This window comes from Hyla sarda, unplaced genomic scaffold (assembly GCF_029499605.1).
Source record: "Hyla sarda isolate aHylSar1 unplaced genomic scaffold, aHylSar1.hap1 scaffold_214, whole genome shotgun sequence".
Lineage (NCBI taxonomy): Eukaryota > Metazoa > Chordata > Amphibia > Anura > Hylidae > Hyla > Hyla sarda.
This window is the reverse complement of record NW_026608806.1, coordinates 136,714-157,128: the sequence shown is the minus strand read 5'-3', so window position 1 is coordinate 157,128 and position 20,415 is coordinate 136,714. Positions and strand designations below refer to the sequence as shown.

At 43.9% G+C, this 20,415-nt stretch overlaps 1 protein-coding gene across 4 annotated transcripts in view; it reads right to left on the bottom strand.

The window, feature by feature from the left end:
• Positions 1-20,415, bottom strand: part of DCHS1 (dachsous cadherin-related 1) — a 114,640-nt gene that overhangs the window by 41,643 nt on the left and 52,582 nt on the right. The gene's annotated exons all lie outside the window — the stretch shown is intronic.

Here is a 20,415-nt window from a genome sequence, read left to right as displayed (position 1 = left end):
TCACTATAGGTACATGGGGACACTATCTTCAGTATAGGTACATGAGGACACTCTATCCTCAGTATAGGTACATGGGGACACTCTATCCTCAGTATAGGTACATGGGGACACTCTATCCTCAGTATAGGTACATGGGGACACTCTATCCTCACTATAGGTACATGGGGACACTATCTTCAGTATAGGTACATGAGGACACTCTATCCTCAGTATAGGTACATGGGGACACTCTATCCTCAGTATAGGTACATGAGGACACTCTATCCTCAGTATAGGTACATGGGGGCACTCTATCCTCACTATAGGTACATGAGGACACTCTATCCTCAGTATAGGTACATGAGGACACTCTATCCTCAGTATAGGTGCATGGGGGCACTCTATCCTCACTATAGGTACATGAGGACACTCTATCCTCAGTATAGGTACATGGGGACACTCTATCCTCAGTATAGGTACATGGGGACACTATCTTCAGTATAGGTACCTGAGGACACTCTATCCTCAGTATAGGTACATGGGGGCACTCTATCCTCACTATAGGTACACGAGGACACTCTATCCTCAGTATAGGTACATGGGGGCACTCTATCCTCACTGTAGGTACATGAGGACACTCTATCCTCAGTATAGGTACATGAGGACACTCTATCCTCAGTATAGGTACATGGGGGCACTCTATCCTCACTGTAGGTACATGAGGACACTCTATCCTCAGTATAGGTACATGGGGACACTATCTTCAGTATAGGTACATGAGGACACTCTATCCTCAGTATAGGTACATGAGGACACTCTATCCTCAGTATAGGTACATGGGGACACTCTATCCTCAGTATATGTACATGGAGACACTCTATCTTCAGTATAGGTACCTGAGGACACTCTATCCTCAGTATATGTACATGGAGACACTCTATCTTCAGTATAGGTACCTGAGGACACTCTATCCTCAGTATAGGTACATGGGGGCACACTATCCTCAGTATAGGTACATGGAGACACTCTATCCTCAGTATAGGTACATGAGGACACTCTATCCTCAGTATAGGTACATGAGGACACTCTATCCTCAGTATAGGTACCTGAGGACACTCTATCCTCAGTATAGGTACATGGGGACACTCTATCCTCAGTATAGGTACATGGGGACACTCTATCCTCAGTATAGGTACATGAGGACACTCTATCCTCACTATAGGTACATGGGGACACTATCTTCAGTATAGGTACATGAGGACACTATATCCTCAGTATAGGTACATGAGGACACTCTATCTTCAGTATAGGTACATGGGGGCACTCTATCCTCACTATAGGTACATGAGGACACTCTATCCTCAGTATAGGTACATGGGGACACTCTATCCTCAGTATAGGTACATGGGGACACTCTATCCTCAGTATAGGTACATGAGGACACTCTATCCTCAGTATAGGTACATGGGGACACTCTATCCTCAGTATAGGTACATGAGTACACTCTATCCTCAGTATAGGTACATGAGGACACTCTATCCTCACTATAGGTACATGGGGACACTATCTTCAGTATAGGTACATGAGGACACTCTATCCTCAGTATAGGTACATGGGGACACTCTATCCTCAGTATAGGTACATGAGGACACTCTATCCTCAGTATAGGTACATGGGGACACTCTATCCTCAGTATAGGTACATGAGTACACTCTATCCTCAGTATAGGTACATGAGGACACTCTATCCTCAGTATAGGTACATGGGGACACTATCTTCAGTATAGGTACATGTGGACACTCTATCCTCAGTATAGGTACATGGGGACACTCTATCCTCAGTATAGGTACATGGGGACACTATCTTCAGTATAGGTACATGAGGACACTCTATCCTCAGTATAGGTACATGTGGACACTCTATCCTCATTATAGGTACATGAGGACACTCTATCCTCAGTATAGGTACATGGGGACACTCTATCCTCAGTATAGGTACATGGGGACACTCTATCCTCACTATAGGTACATGGGGACACTATCTTCAGTATAGGTACATGAGGACACTCTATCCTCAGTATAGGTACATGGGGACACTATCTTCAGTACAGGTACATGAGGACACTCTATCCTCAGTATAGGTATATGGGGACACTATCTTCAGTACAGGTACATGGGGACACTCTATCCTCAGTATAGGTATATGGGGACACTATCTTCAGTATAGGTACATGGGGACACTCTATCCTCAGTATAGGTATATGGGGACACTCTATCCTCAGTATAGGTACATGGGGACACTATCTTCAGTACAGGTACATGAGGACACTCTATCCTCAGTATAGGTATATGGGGACACTATCTTCAGTACAGGTACATGGGGACACTCTATCCTCAGTATAGGTATATGGGGACACTATCTTCAGTATAGGTACATGGGGACACTCTATCCTCAGTATAGGTACATGGGGACACTCTATCCTCAGTATAGGTACATGGGGACACTCTATCCTCACTATAGGTACATGGGGACACTATCTTCAGTATAGGTACATGAGGACACTCTATCCTCAGTATAGGTACATGGGGACACTATCTTCAGTACAGGTACATGAGGACACTCTATCCTCAGTATAGGTATATGGGGACACTATCTTCAGTACAGGTACATGAGGACACTCTATCCTCAGTATAGGTATATGGGGACACTATCTTCAGTATAGGTACATGGGGACACTCTATCCTCAGTATAGGTACATGGGGACACTCTATCCTCAGTATAGGTACATGAGGACACTCTATCCTCAGTATAGGTACATGGGGACACTCTATCCTCAGTATAGGTACATGAAGACACTCTATCCTCATTATAGGTACATGGGGACACTCTATCCTCAGTATAGGTACATGGGGACACTCTATCCTCAGTATAGGTACATGAGGACACTCTATCCTCAGTATAGGTACATGAGGACACTCTATCCTCAGTATAAGTACATGGGGACACTCTATCCTCAGTATAGGTACATGAGGACACTCTATCCTCAGTATAGGTACATGAGGACACTCTATCCTCAGTATAGGTACATGAGGACACTCTATCCTCAGTATAGGTACATGGGGACACTCTATCCTCAGTATAAGTAGATGAGTACACTCTATCCTCAGTATAAGTAGATGAGTACACTCTATCCTCAGTATAAGTACATGAGGACACTCTATCCTCAGCATAAGTACATGAGTACACTCTATCCTCAGTATAGGTACATGAAGACACTCTATCCTCAGTATAAGTAGATGAGTACACTCTATCCTCAGCATAAGTACATGAGGACACTCTATCTTCAGTATAGGTACATGAGGACACTCTATCTTCAGTATAGGTACATGAGGACACTCTATCCTCAGTATAGGTACATGGGGACACTCTATCCTCACTATAGGTACATGGGGACACTCTATCCTCAGTATAAGTAGATGAGTACACTCTATCCTCAGTATAAGTAGATGAGTACACTCTATCCTCAGTATAAGTACATGAGGACACTCTATCCTCAGCATAAGTACATGAGTACACTCTATCCTCAGTATAGGTACATGAAGACACTCTATCCTCAGTATAGGTACATGGGGACACTATCTTCAGTATAGGTACATGAGGACACTCTATCCTCAGTATAGGTACATGTGGACACTCTATCCTCATTATAGGTACATGAGGACACTCTATCCTCAGTATAGGTACATGGGGACACTCTATCCTCAGTATAGGTACATGGGGACACTCTATCCTCACTATAGGTACATGGGGACACTATCTTCAGTATAGGTACATGAGGACACTCTATCCTCAGTATAGGTACATGGGGACACTATCTTCAGTACAGGTACATGAGGACACTCTATCCTCAGTATAGGTATATGGGGACACTATCTTCAGTACAGGTACATGGGGACACTCTATCCTCAGTATAGGTATATGGGGACACTATCTTCAGTATAGGTACATGGGGACACTCTATCCTCAGTATAGGTACATGGGGGCACTCTATCCTCAGTATAGGTACATGGGGACACTATCTTCAGTACAGGTACATGAGGACACTCTATCCTCAGTATAGGTATATGGGGACACTATCTTCAGTACAGGTACATGGGGACACTCTATCCTCAGTATAGGTATATGGGGACACTATCTTCAGTATAGGTACATGGGGACACTCTATCCTCAGTATAGGTACATGGGGACACTCTATCCTCAGTATAGGTACATGGGGACACTCTATCCTCACTATAGGTACATGGGGACACTATCTTCAGTATAGGTACATGAGGACACTCTATCCTCAGTATAGGTACATGGGGACACTATCTTCAGTACAGGTACATGAGGACACTCTATCCTCAGTATAGGTATATGGGGACACTATCTTCAGTACAGGTACATGAGGACACTCTATCCTCAGTATAGGTATATGGGGACACTATCTTCAGTATAGGTACATGGGGACACTCTATCCTCAGTATAGGTACATGGGGACACTCTATCCTCAGTATAGGTACATGAAGACACTCTATCCTCATTATAGGTACATGGGGACACTCTATCCTCAGTATAGGTACATGGGGACACTCTATCCTCAGTATAGGTACATGAGGACACTCTATCCTCAGTATAGGTACATGAGGACACTCTATCCTCAGTATAAGTACATGGGGACACTCTATCCTCAGTATAGGTACATGAGGACACTCTATCCTCAGTATAGGTACATGGGGGCACTCTATCCTCACTATAGGTACATGAGGACACTCTATCCTCAGTATAGGTACATGAGGACACTCTATCCTCAGTATAGGTGCATGGGGGCACTCTATCCTCACTATAGGTACATGAGGACACTCTATCCTCAGTATAGGTACATGGGGACACTCTATCCTCAGTATAGGTACATGGGGACACTATCTTCAGTATAGGTACCTGAGGACACTCTATCCTCAGTATAGGTACATGGGGGCACTCTATCCTCACTATAGGTACACGAGGACACTCTATCCTCAGTATAGGTACATGGGGGCACTCTATCCTCACTGTAGGTACATGAGGACACTCTATCCTCAGTATAGGTACATGAGGACACTCTATCCTCAGTATAGGTACATGGGGGCACTCTATCCTCACTGTAGGTACATGAGGACACTCTATCCTCAGTATAGGTACATGGGGACACTATCTTCAGTATAGGTACATGAGGACACTCTATCCTCAGTATAGGTACATGAGGACACTCTATCCTCAGTATAGGTACATGGGGACACTCTATCCTCAGTATATGTACATGGAGACACTCTATCTTCAGTATAGGTACCTGAGGACACTCTATCCTCAGTATATGTACATGGAGACACTCTATCTTCAGTATAGGTACCTGAGGACACTCTATCCTCAGTATAGGTACATGGGGGCACACTATCCTCAGTATAGGTACATGGAGACACTCTATCCTCAGTATAGGTACATGAGGACACTCTATCCTCAGTATAGGTACATGAGGACACTCTATCCTCAGTATAGGTACCTGAGGACACTCTATCCTCAGTATAGGTACATGGGGACACTCTATCCTCAGTATAGGTACATGGGGACACTCTATCCTCAGTATAGGTACATGAGGACACTCTATCCTCACTATAGGTACATGGGGACACTATCTTCAGTATAGGTACATGAGGACACTATATCCTCAGTATAGGTACATGAGGACACTCTATCTTCAGTATAGGTACATGGGGGCACTCTATCCTCACTATAGGTACATGAGGACACTCTATCCTCAGTATAGGTACATGGGGACACTCTATCCTCAGTATAGGTACATGGGGACACTCTATCCTCAGTATAGGTACATGAGGACACTCTATCCTCAGTATAGGTACATGGGGACACTCTATCCTCAGTATAGGTACATGAGTACACTCTATCCTCAGTATAGGTACATGAGGACACTCTATCCTCACTATAGGTACATGGGGACACTATCTTCAGTATAGGTACATGAGGACACTCTATCCTCAGTATAGGTACATGGGGACACTCTATCCTCAGTATAGGTACATGAGGACACTCTATCCTCAGTATAGGTACATGGGGACACTCTATCCTCAGTATAGGTACATGAGTACACTCTATCCTCAGTATAGGTACATGAGGACACTCTATCCTCAGTATAGGTACATGGGGACACTATCTTCAGTATAGGTACATGTGGACACTCTATCCTCAGTATAGGTACATGGGGACACTCTATCCTCAGTATAGGTACATGGGGACACTATCTTCAGTATAGGTACATGAGGACACTCTATCCTCAGTATAGGTACATGTGGACACTCTATCCTCATTATAGGTACATGAGGACACTCTATCCTCAGTATAGGTACATGGGGACACTCTATCCTCAGTATAGGTACATGGGGACACTCTATCCTCACTATAGGTACATGGGGACACTATCTTCAGTATAGGTACATGAGGACACTCTATCCTCAGTATAGGTACATGGGGACACTATCTTCAGTACAGGTACATGAGGACACTCTATCCTCAGTATAGGTATATGGGGACACTATCTTCAGTACAGGTACATGGGGACACTCTATCCTCAGTATAGGTATATGGGGACACTATCTTCAGTATAGGTACATGGGGACACTCTATCCTCAGTATAGGTATATGGGGACACTCTATCCTCAGTATAGGTACATGGGGACACTATCTTCAGTACAGGTACATGAGGACACTCTATCCTCAGTATAGGTATATGGGGACACTATCTTCAGTACAGGTACATGGGGACACTCTATCCTCAGTATAGGTATATGGGGACACTATCTTCAGTATAGGTACATGGGGACACTCTATCCTCAGTATAGGTACATGGGGACACTCTATCCTCAGTATAGGTACATGGGGACACTCTATCCTCACTATAGGTACATGGGGACACTATCTTCAGTATAGGTACATGAGGACACTCTATCCTCAGTATAGGTACATGGGGACACTATCTTCAGTACAGGTACATGAGGACACTCTATCCTCAGTATAGGTATATGGGGACACTATCTTCAGTATAGGTACATGGGGACACTCTATCCTCAGTATAGGTACATGGGGACACTCTATCCTCAGTATAGGTACATGAGGACACTCTATCCTCAGTATAGGTACATGGGGACACTCTATCCTCAGTATAGGTACATGAAGACACTCTATCCTCATTATAGGTACATGGGGACACTCTATCCTCAGTATAGGTACATGGGGACACTCTATCCTCAGTATAGGTACATGAGGACACTCTATCCTCAGTATAGGTACATGAGGACACTCTATCCTCAGTATAAGTACATGGGGACACTCTATCCTCAGTATAGGTACATGAGGACACTCTATCCTCAGTATAGGTACATGAGGACACTCTATCCTCAGTATAGGTACATGAGGACACTCTATCCTCAGTATAGGTACATGGGGACACTCTATCCTCAGTATAAGTAGATGAGTACACTCTATCCTCAGTATAAGTAGATGAGTACACTCTATCCTCAGTATAAGTACATGAGGACACTCTATCCTCAGCATAAGTACATGAGTACACTCTATCCTCAGTATAGGTACATGAAGACACTCTATCCTCAGTATAAGTAGATGAGTACACTCTATCCTCAGCATAAGTACATGAGGACACTCTATCTTCAGTATAGGTACATGAGGACACTCTATCTTCAGTATAGGTACATGAGGACACTCTATCCTCAGTATAGGTACATGGGGACACTCTATCCTCACTATAGGTACATGGGGACACTCTATCCTCAGTATAAGTAGATGAGTACACTCTATCCTCAGTATAAGTAGATGAGTACACTCTATCCTCAGTATAAGTACATGAGGACACTCTATCCTCAGCATAAGTACATGAGTACACTCTATCCTCAGTATAGGTACATGAAGACACTCTATCCTCAGTATAGGTACATGGGGACACTATCTTCAGTATAGGTACATGAGGACACTCTATCCTCAGTATAGGTACATGTGGACACTCTATCCTCATTATAGGTACATGAGGACACTCTATCCTCAGTATAGGTACATGGGGACACTCTATCCTCAGTATAGGTACATGGGGACACTCTATCCTCACTATAGGTACATGGGGACACTATCTTCAGTATAGGTACATGAGGACACTCTATCCTCAGTATAGGTACATGGGGACACTATCTTCAGTACAGGTACATGAGGACACTCTATCCTCAGTATAGGTATATGGGGACACTATCTTCAGTACAGGTACATGGGGACACTCTATCCTCAGTATAGGTATATGGGGACACTATCTTCAGTATAGGTACATGGGGACACTCTATCCTCAGTATAGGTACATGGGGGCACTCTATCCTCAGTATAGGTACATGGGGACACTATCTTCAGTACAGGTACATGAGGACACTCTATCCTCAGTATAGGTATATGGGGACACTATCTTCAGTACAGGTACATGGGGACACTCTATCCTCAGTATAGGTATATGGGGACACTATCTTCAGTATAGGTACATGGGGACACTCTATCCTCAGTATAGGTACATGGGGACACTCTATCCTCAGTATAGGTACATGGGGACACTCTATCCTCACTATAGGTACATGGGGACACTATCTTCAGTATAGGTACATGAGGACACTCTATCCTCAGTATAGGTACATGGGGACACTATCTTCAGTACAGGTACATGAGGACACTCTATCCTCAGTATAGGTATATGGGGACACTATCTTCAGTACAGGTACATGAGGACACTCTATCCTCAGTATAGGTATATGGGGACACTATCTTCAGTATAGGTACATGGGGACACTCTATCCTCAGTATAGGTACATGGGGACACTCTATCCTCAGTATAGGTACATGAAGACACTCTATCCTCATTATAGGTACATGGGGACACTCTATCCTCAGTATAGGTACATGGGGACACTCTATCCTCAGTATAGGTACATGAGGACACTCTATCCTCAGTATAGGTACATGAGGACACTCTATCCTCAGTATAAGTACATGGGGACACTCTATCCTCAGTATAGGTACATGAGGACACTCTATCCTCAGTATAGGTACATGAGGACACTCTATCCTAAGTATAGGTACATGAGGACACTCTATCCTCAGTATAGGTACATGGGGACACTCTATCCTCAGTATAAGTAGATGAGTACACTCTATCCTCAGTATAAGTAGATGAGTACACTCTATCCTCAGTATAAGTACATGAGGACACTCTATCCTCAGCATAAGTACATGAGTACACTCTATCCTCAGTATAGGTACATGAAGACACTCTATCCTCAGTATAAGTAGATGAGTACACTCTATCCTCAGCATAAGTACATGAGGACACTCTATCTTCAGTATAGGTACATGAGGACACTCTATCTTCAGTATAGGTACATGAGGACACTCTATCCTCAGTATAGGTACATGGGGACACTCTATCCTCACTATAGGTACATGGGGACACTCTATCCTCAGTATAGGTACATGGGGACACTCTATCCTCAGTATAGGTACATGAGGACACTCTATCCTCAGAATAGGTACATGAGGACACTCTATCCTCAGTATAGGTACATGAGGACACTCTATCCTCAGTATAGGTACATGGGGACACTCTATCCTCAGTATAGGTACATGGGGACACTCTATCCTCAGTATAAGTACATGAGGACACTCTATCCTCAGAATAGGTACATGAGGACACTCTATCCTCAGTATAGGTACATGAGGACACTCTATCCTCAGTATAGGTACATGAGGACACTCTATCCTCAGTATAGGTACATGGGGACACTCTATCCTCAGTATAGGTACATGTGGACACTCTATCCTCAGTATAGGTAAATGAGGACACTCTATCCTCAGTATAAGTACATGAGGACACTCTATCCTCAGTATAAGTACATGAGTACACTCTATCCTCAGTATAGGTACATGAGGACACTCTATCCTCAGTATAGGTACATGAGGACACTCTATCCTCAGTATAGGTACATGGGGACACTCTATCCTCAGTATCGGTACATGGGGACACTCTATCCTCAGTATAAGTACATGAGGACACTCTATCCTCAGTATAAGTACATGAGTACACTCTATCCTCAGTATAGGTACATGAAGACACTCTATCCTCACTATAGGTACATGAGGACACTCTATCCTCAGTATATGTACATGGAGACACTCTATCCTCAGTATAGGTACATGAGGACACTCTATCCTCAGTATAAGTACATGAGTACACTCTATCCTCAGTATAGGTACATGAAGACACTCTATCCTCACTATAGGTACACGAGGACACTCTATCCTCAGTTTATGTACATGGAGACACTCTATCCTCAGTATAGGTACATGTGGACACTCTATCCTCAGTATAAGTTCATGAGGACACTATCCTCAGTATAGGTACAGTAGGACACTCTATCCTCAGAATAGGTACATGAGTACACTCTATGCTCAATATAGGTACATGTGGACACTCTATCCTCAGTATAAGTTCATGAGGACACTCTATCCTCAGTATAGGTACATGTGGACACTCTATCCTCAGTATAAGTTCATGAGGACACTCTATCCTCAGTATAGGTACATGTGGACACTCTATCCTCAGTATAGGTACATGAGGACACTCTATCCTCAGTATAGGTACATGGGGACACTCTATCCTCAGTATAGGTACATGAAGACACTCTATCCTCACTATAGGTACATGAGGACACTCTATCCTCAGTATATGTACATGGAGACACTCTATCCTCAGTATAGGTACATGAGGACACTCTATCCTCAGTATAAGTACATGAGTACACTCTGTCCTCAGTATAGGTACATGAAGACACTCTATCCTCACTATAGGTACATGAAGACACTCTATCCTCACTATAGGTACATGAGGACACTCTATCCTCAGTATAGGTACATGGGGACACTATCCTCATTATAGGTACATGGGGACACTATTTCCTCAGTATAGGTACATGAGGACACTCTATCCTCACTATAGGTACATGAGGACACTCTGTCCTCAGTATAGGTACATGGGGACACTATCCTCATTATAGGTACATGGGGACACTCTATCCTCAGTATAGGTAAATGAGGACACTCTATCCTCAGTATAGGTACATGAGGACACTCTATCCTCAGTATAGGTACAGTAGGACACTCTATCCTCAGTATAGGTACATGAGGACACTATATCCTCAGTATAGGTACATGAGGACACTCTATCCTCAGTATTGGTACATGAGGACACTCTATCCTCAGTATAGGTACATGAGGACACTCTATCCTCAGTATAGGTACATGGGGACACTCTATCCTCAGTATAGGTACATGGGGACACTCTATCCTCAGTATAGGTACATGGGGACACTCTATCCTCAGTATAGGTACAGGAGGACACTCTATCCTCAGTATAGGTACATGGGGACACTCTATCCTCAGTATAGGTACATGAGGACACTCTATCCTCAGTATAGGTACATGAGGACACTCTATCCTCAGTATAGGTACATGTGGACACTCTATCCTCAGTATAAGTTCATGAGGACACTCTATCCTCAGTATAGGTACATGTGGACACTCTATCCTCAGTATAGGTACATGAGGACACTCTATCCTCAGTATAGGTACATGGGGACACTCTATCCTCAGTATAGGTACATGAAGACACTCTATCCTCACTATAGGTACATGAGGACACTCTATCCTCAGTATATGTACATGGAGACACTCTATCCTCAGTATAGGTACAGGAGGACACTCTATCCTCAGTATAGGTACATGAGGACACTCTATCCTCAGTATAAGTACATGGGGACACTCTATCCTCAGTATAGGTACATGGGGACACTCTATCCTCAGTATAGGTACATGAGGACACTCTATCCTCAGTATAAGTACATGAGTACACTCTATCCTCAGTATAGGTACATGAAGACACTCTATCCTCACTATAGGTACATGAAGACACTCTATCCTCACTATAGGTACATGAGGACACTCTAGCCTCAGTATAGGTACATGGGGACACTATCCTCATTATAGGTACATGGGGACACTATTTCCTCACTATAGGTACATGAGGACACTCTGTCCTCAGTATAGGTACATGGGGACACTATCCTCATTATAGGTACATGGGGACACTCTATCCTCAGTATAGGTAAATGAGGACACTCTATCCTCAGTATAGGTACATGAGGACACTCTATCCTCAGTATAGGTACAGTAGGACACTCTATCCTCAGTATAGGTACATGAGGACACTATATCCTCAGTATAGGTACATGAGGACACTCTATCCTCAGTATTGGTACATGAGGACACTCTATCCTCAGTATAGGTACATGAGGACACTCTATCCTCAGTATAGGTACATGGGGACACTCTATCCTCAGTATAGGTACATGGGGACACTCTATCCTCAGTATAGGTACATGGGGACACTCTATCCTCAGTATAGGTACAGGAGGACACTCTATCCTCAGTATAGGTACATGGGGACACTCTATCCTCAGTATAGGTACATGAGGACACTCTATCCTCAGTATAGGTACATGAGGACACTCTATCCTCAGTATAGGTACATGGAGACACTCTATCCTCAGTATAGGTACATGGGGACACTCTATCCTCAGTATAGGTACATGGGGACACTCTATCCTCAGTATAGGTACATGGGGACACTCTATCCTCAGTATAGGTACATGAGGACACTCTTTCCTCAGTATAGGTACATGGGGACACTCTATCCTCAGTATAGGTACATGGAGACACTCTATCCTCAGTATAGGTACATGGGGACACTCTATCCTCAGTATAGGTACATGGGGACACTCTATCCTCAGTATAGGTACATGAGGACACTCTATCCTCAGTATAGGTACATGAGGACACTCTATCCTCAGTATAGGTACATGGAGACACTCTATCCTCAGTATAGGTACATGGGGACACTCTATCCTCAGTATAGGTACATGGGGACACTCTATCCTCAGTATAGGTACATGGGGACACTCTATCCTCAGTATAGGTACATGGGGACACTCTATCCTCAGTATAGGTACATGGGGACACTCTATCCTCAGTATAGGTACATGGGGACACTATCCTCATTATAGGTACATGGGGACACTCTATCCTCAGTATAGGTACATGGGGATACTCTATCCTCAGTATATGTACATGGAGACACTCTATCCTCAGTATAGGTACATGAGGACACTCTATCCTCAGTATAGGTACATGGAGACACTCTATCCTCAGTATAGGTACATTGGGACACTCTATCCTCAGTATAGGTACATGGGGACACTCTATCCTCAGTATAGGTACATGGGGACACTCTATCCTCAGTATAGGTACATGGGGACACTCTATCCTCAATATAGGTACATGAGGACACTCTAGCCTCAGTATAGGTACATGGGGACACTATCCTCATTATAGGTACATGGGGACACTATTTCCTCAGTATAGGTACATGAGGACACTCTATCCTCACTATAGGTACATGAGGACACTCTGTCCTCAGTATAGGTACATGGGGACACTATCCTCATTATAGGTACATGGGGACACTCTATCCTCAGTATAGGTAAATGAGGACACTCTATCCTCAGTATAGGTACATGAGGACACTCTATCCTCAGTATAGGTACAGTAGGACACTCTATCCTCAGTATAGGTACATGAGGACACTATATCCTCAGTATAGGTACATGAGGACACTCTATCCTCAGTATTGGTACATGAGGACACTCTATCCTCAGTATAGGTACATGAGGACACTCTATCCTCAGTATAGGTACATGGGGACACTCTATCCTCAGTATAGGTACATGGGGACACTCTATCCTCAGTATAGGTACATGGGGACACTCTATCCTCAGTATAGGTACAGGAGGACACTCTATCCTCAGTATAGGTACATGGGGACACTCTATCCTCAGTATAGGTACATGAGGACACTCTATCCTCAGTATAGGTACATGAGGACACTCTATCCTCAGTATAGGTACATGGAGACACTCTATCCTCAGTATAGGTACATGGGGACACTCTATCCTCAGTATAGGTACATGGGGACACTCTATCCTCAGTATAGGTACATGGGGACACTCTATCCTCAGTATAGGTACATGAGGACACTCTTTCCTCAGTATAGGTACATGGGGACACTCTATCCTCAGTATAGGTACATGGAGACACTCTATCCTCAGTATAGGTACATGGGGACACTCTATCCTCAGTATAGGTACATGGGGACACTCTATCCTCAGTATAGGTACATGAGGACACTCTATCCTCAGTATAGGTACATGAGGACACTCTATCCTCAGTATAGGTACATGGAGACACTCTATCCTCAGTATAGGTACATGGGGACACTCTATCCTCAGTATAGGTACATGGGGACACTCTATCCTCAGTATAGGTACATGGGGACACTCTATCCTCAGTATAGGTACATGGGGACACTCTATCCTCAGTATAGGTACATGGGGACACTATCCTCATTATAGGTACATGGGGACACTCTATCCTCAGTATAGGTACATGGGGATACTCTATCCTCAGTATATGTACATGGAGACACTCTATCCTCAGTATAGGTACATGAGGACACTCTATCCTCAGTATAGGTACATGGAGACACTCTATCCTCAGTATAGGTACATTGGGACACTCTATCCTCAGTATAGGTACATGGGGACACTCTATCCTCAGTATAGGTACATGGGGACACTCTATCCTCAGTATAGGTACATGGGGACACTCTATCCTCAATATAGGTACATGTGGACACTCTATCCTCAGTATAAGTTCATGAGGACACTATCCTCAGTATAGGTACATGTGGACACTCTATCCTCAGTATAGGTACATGAGGACACTCTATCCTCAATATAGGTACATGTGGACACTCTATCCTCAGTATAAGTTCATGAGGACACTCTATCCTCAGTATAGGTACATGTGGACACTCTATCCTCAGTATAAGTTCATGTGGACGCTCTATCCTCAGTATAGGTACATGTGGACACTCTATCCTCAGTATAAGTTCATGAGGACACTCTATCCTCAGTATAGGTACATGTGGACACTCTATCCTCAGTATAAGTTCATGTGGACACTCTATCCTCAGTATAGGTACATGTGGACACTCTATCCTCAATATAAGTTCATGAGGACACTCTATCCTCAGTATAGGTACATGTGGACACTCTATCCTCAGTATAGGTACGTGTGGACGCTCTATCCTCAGTATAGGTACATGTGGACACTCTATCCTCAGTATAAGTTTATGAGGACACTCTATCCTCAGTATAGGTACATGTGGACACTATCCTCAGTATAGGTACGTGTGGACACTCTATCCTCAGTATAGGTACATGAGGACACTCTATCCTCAGTATAGGTACATGGGGACACTCTATCCTCAGTATAGGTACATGGGGACACTCTATCCTCAGTATAGGTACATGGGGACACTCTATCCTCAGTATAGGTACATGGGGACACTATCCTCATTATAGGTACATGGGGACACTCTATCCTCAGTATAGGTACATGGGGATACTCTATCCTCAGTATAGGTACATGTGGACACTCTATCCTCAGTATAGGTACATGAGGACACTCTATCCTCAGTATAGGTACATGGAGACACTCTATCCTCAGTATAGGTACATTGGGACACTCTATCCTCAGTATAGGTACATGGGGACACTCTATCCTCAGTATAGGTACATGGGGACACTCTATCCTCAGTATAGGTACATGGGGACACTCTATCCTCAATATAGGTACATGAGGACACTCTAGCCTCAGTATAGGTACATGGGGACACTATCCTCATTATAGGTACATGGGGACACTATTTCCTCAGTATAGGTACATGAGGACACTCTATCCTCACTATAGGTACATGAGGACACTCTGTCCTCAGTATAGGTACATGGGGACACTATCCTCATTATAGGTACATGGGGACACTCTATCCTCAGTATAGGTACATGAGGACACTCTATCCTCAGTATAGGTACAGTAGGACACTCTATCCTCAGTATAGGTACATGAGGACACTATATCCTCAGTATAGGTACATGAGGACACTCTATCCTCAGTATTGGTACATGAGGACACTCTATCCTCAGTATAGGTACATGAGGACACTCTATCCTCAGTATAGGTACATGGGGACACTCTATCCTCAGTATAGGTACATGGGGACACTCTATCCTCAGTATAGGTACATGGGGACACTCTATCCTCAGTATAGGTACAGGAGGACACTCTATCCTCAGTATAGATACATGGGGACACTCTATCCTCAGTATAGGTACATGAGGACACTCTATCCTCAGTATAGGTACATGAGGACACTCTATCCTCAGTATAGGTACATGGAGACACTCTATCCTCAGTATAGGTACATGGGGACACTCTATCCTCAGTATAGGTACATGGGGACACTCTATCCTCAGTATAGGTACATGGGGACACTCTATCCTCAGTATAGGTACATGAGGACACTCTTTCCTCAGTATAGGTACATGGGGACACTCTATCCTCAGTATAGGTACATGGAGACACTCTATCCTCAGTATAGGTACATGGGGACACTCTATCCTCAGTATAGGTACATGGGGACACTCTATCCTCAGTATAGGTACATGAGGACACTCTATCCTCAGTATAGGTACATGAGGACACTCTATCCTCAGTATAGGTACATGGAGACACTCTATCCTCAGTATAGGTACATGGGGACACTCTATCCTCAGTATAGGTACATGGGGACACTCTATCCTCAGTATAGGTACATGGGGACACTCTATCCTCAGTATAGGTACATGGGGACACTCTATCCTCAGTATAGGTACATGGGGACACTCTATCCTCAGTATAGGTACATGGGGACACTATCCTCATTATAGGTACATGGGGACACTCTATCCTCAGTATAGGTACATGGGGATACTCTATCCTCAGTATATGTACATGGAGACACTCTATCCTCAGTATAGGTACATGAGGACACTCTATCCTCAGTATAGGTACATGGAGACACTCTATCCTCAGTATAGGTACATTGGGACACTCTATCCTCAGTATAGGTACATGGGGACACTCTATCCTCAGTATAGGTACATGGGGACACTCTATCCTCAGTATAGGTACATGAGGACACTCTATCCTCAGTATAGGTACATGAGGACACTCTATCCTCAGTATAGGTACATGGAGACACTCTATCCTCAGTATAGGTACATGGGGACACTCTATCCTCAGTATAGGTACATGGGGACACTCTATCCTCAGTATAGGTACATGGGGACACTCTATCCTCAGTATAGGTACATGGGGACACTCTATCCTCAGTATAGGTACATGGGGACACTCTATCCTCAGTATAGGTACATGGGGACACTATCCTCATTATAGGTACATGGGGACACTCTATCCTCAGTATAGGTACATGGGGATACTCTATCCTCAGTATATGTACATGGAGACACTCTATCCTCAGTATAGGTACATGAGGACACTCTATCCTCAGTATAGGTACATGGAGACACTCTATCCTCAGTATAGGTACATTGGGGACACTCTATCCTCAGTATAGGTACATGGGGACACTCTATCCTCAGTATAGGTACATGGGGACACTCTATCCTCAGTATAGGTACATGGGGACACTCTATCCTCAATATAGGTACATGAGGACACTCTAGCCTCAGTATAGGTACATGGGGACACTATCCTCATTATAGGTACATGGGGACACTATTTCCTCAGTATAGGTACATGAGGACACTCTATCCTCACTATAGGTACATGAGGACACTCTGTCCTCAGTATAGGTACATGGGGACACTATCCTCATTATAGGTACATGGGGACACTCTATCCTCAGTATAGGTAAATGAGGACACTCTATCCTCAGTATAGGTACATGAGGACACTCTATCCTCAGTATAGGTACAGTAGGACACTCTATCCTCAGTATAGGTACATGAGGACACTATATCCTCAGTATAGGTACATGAGGACACTCTATCCTCAGTATTGGTACATGAGGACACTCTATCCTCAGTATAGGTACATGAGGACACTCTATCCTCAGTATAGGTACATGGGGGACACTCTATCCTCAGTATAGGTACATGGGGACACTCTATCCTCAGTATAGGTACATGGGGACACTCTATCCTCAGTATAGGTACAGGAGGACACTCTATCCTCAGTATAGGTACATGGGGACACTCTATCCTCAGTATAGGTACATGAGGACACTCTATCCTCAGTATAGGTACATGAGGACACTCTATCCTCAGTATAGGTACATGGAGACACTCTATCCTCAGTATAGGTACATGGGGACACTCTATCCTCAGTATAGGTACATGGGGACACTCTATCCTCAGTATAGGTACATGGGGACACTCTATCCTCAGTATAGGTACATGAGGACACTCTTTCCTCAGTATAGGTACATGGGGACACTCTATCCTCAGTATAGGTACATGGAGACACTCTATCCTCAGTATAGGTACATGGGGACACTCTATCCTCAGTATAGGTACATGGGGGACACTCTATCCTCAGTATAGGTACATGAGGACACTCTATCCTCAGTATAGGTACATGAGGACACTCTATCCTCAGTATAGGTACATGGAGACACTCTATCCTCAGTATAGGTACATGGGGACACTCTATCCTCAGTATAGGTACATGGGGACACTCTATCCTCAGTATAGGTACATGGGGGACACTCTATCCTCAGTATAGGTACATGGGGACACTCTATCCTCAGTATAGGTACATGGGGACACTATCCTCATTATAGGTACATGGGGACACTCTATCCTCAGTATAGGTACATGGGGATACTCTATCCTCAGTATATGTACATGGAGACACTCTATCCTCAGTATAGGTACATGAGGACACTCTATCCTCAGTATAGGTACATGGAGACACTCTATCCTCAGTATAGGTACATTGGGACACTCTATCCTCAGTATAGGTACATGGGGACACTCTATCCTCAGTATAGGTACATGGGGACACTCTATCCTCAGTATAGGTACATGGGGACACTCTATCCTCAATATAGGTACATGTGGACACTCTATCCTCAGTATAAGTTCATGAGGACACTATCCTCAGTATAGGTACATGTGGACACTCTATCCTCAGTATAGGTACATGAGGACACTCTATCCTCAATATAGGTACATGTGGACACTCTATCCTCAGTATAAGTTCATGAGGACACTCTATCCTCAGTATAGGTACATGTGGACACTCTATCCTCAGTATAAGTTCATGTGGACGCTCTATCCTCAGTATAGGTACATGTGGACACTCTATCCTCAGTATAAGTTCATGAGGACACTCTATCCTCAGTATAGGTACATGTGGACACTCTATCCTCAGTATAAGTTCATGTGGACACTCTATCCTCAGTATAGGTACATGTGGACACTCTATCCTCAATATAAGTTCATGAGGACACTCTATCCTCAGTATAGGTACATGTGGACACTCTATCCTCAGTATAGGTACGTGTGGACGCTCTATCCTCAGTATAGGTACATGTGGACACTCTATCCTCAGTATAAGTTTATGAGGACACTCTATCCTCAGTATAGGTACATGTGGACACTATCCTCAGTATAGGTACGTGTGGACACTCTATCCTCAGTATAGGTACATGAGGACACTCTATCCTCAGTATAGGTACATGGGGACACTCTATCCTCAGTATAGGTACATGGGGACACTCTATCCTCAGTATAGGTACATGGGGACACTCTATCCTCAGTATAGGTACATGGGGACACTATCCTCATTATAGGTACATGGGGACACTCTATCCTCAGTATAGGTACATGGGGACACTCTATCCTCAGTATAGGTACATGTGGACACTCTATCCTCAGTATAGGTACATGAGGACACTCTATCCTCAGTATAGGTACATGGAGACACTCTATCCTCAGTATAGGTACATTGGGACACTCTATCCTCAGTATAGGTACATGGGGGACACTCTATCCTCAGTATAGGTACATGGGGACACTCTATCCTCAGTATAGGTACATGGGGACACTCTATCCTCAATATAGGTACATGAGGACACTCTAGCCTCAGTATAGGTACATGGGGACACTATCCTCATTATAGGTACATGGGGACACTATTTCCTCAGTATAGGTACATGAGGACACTCTATCCTCACTATAGGTACATGAGGACACTCTGTCCTCAGTATAGGTACATGGGGACACT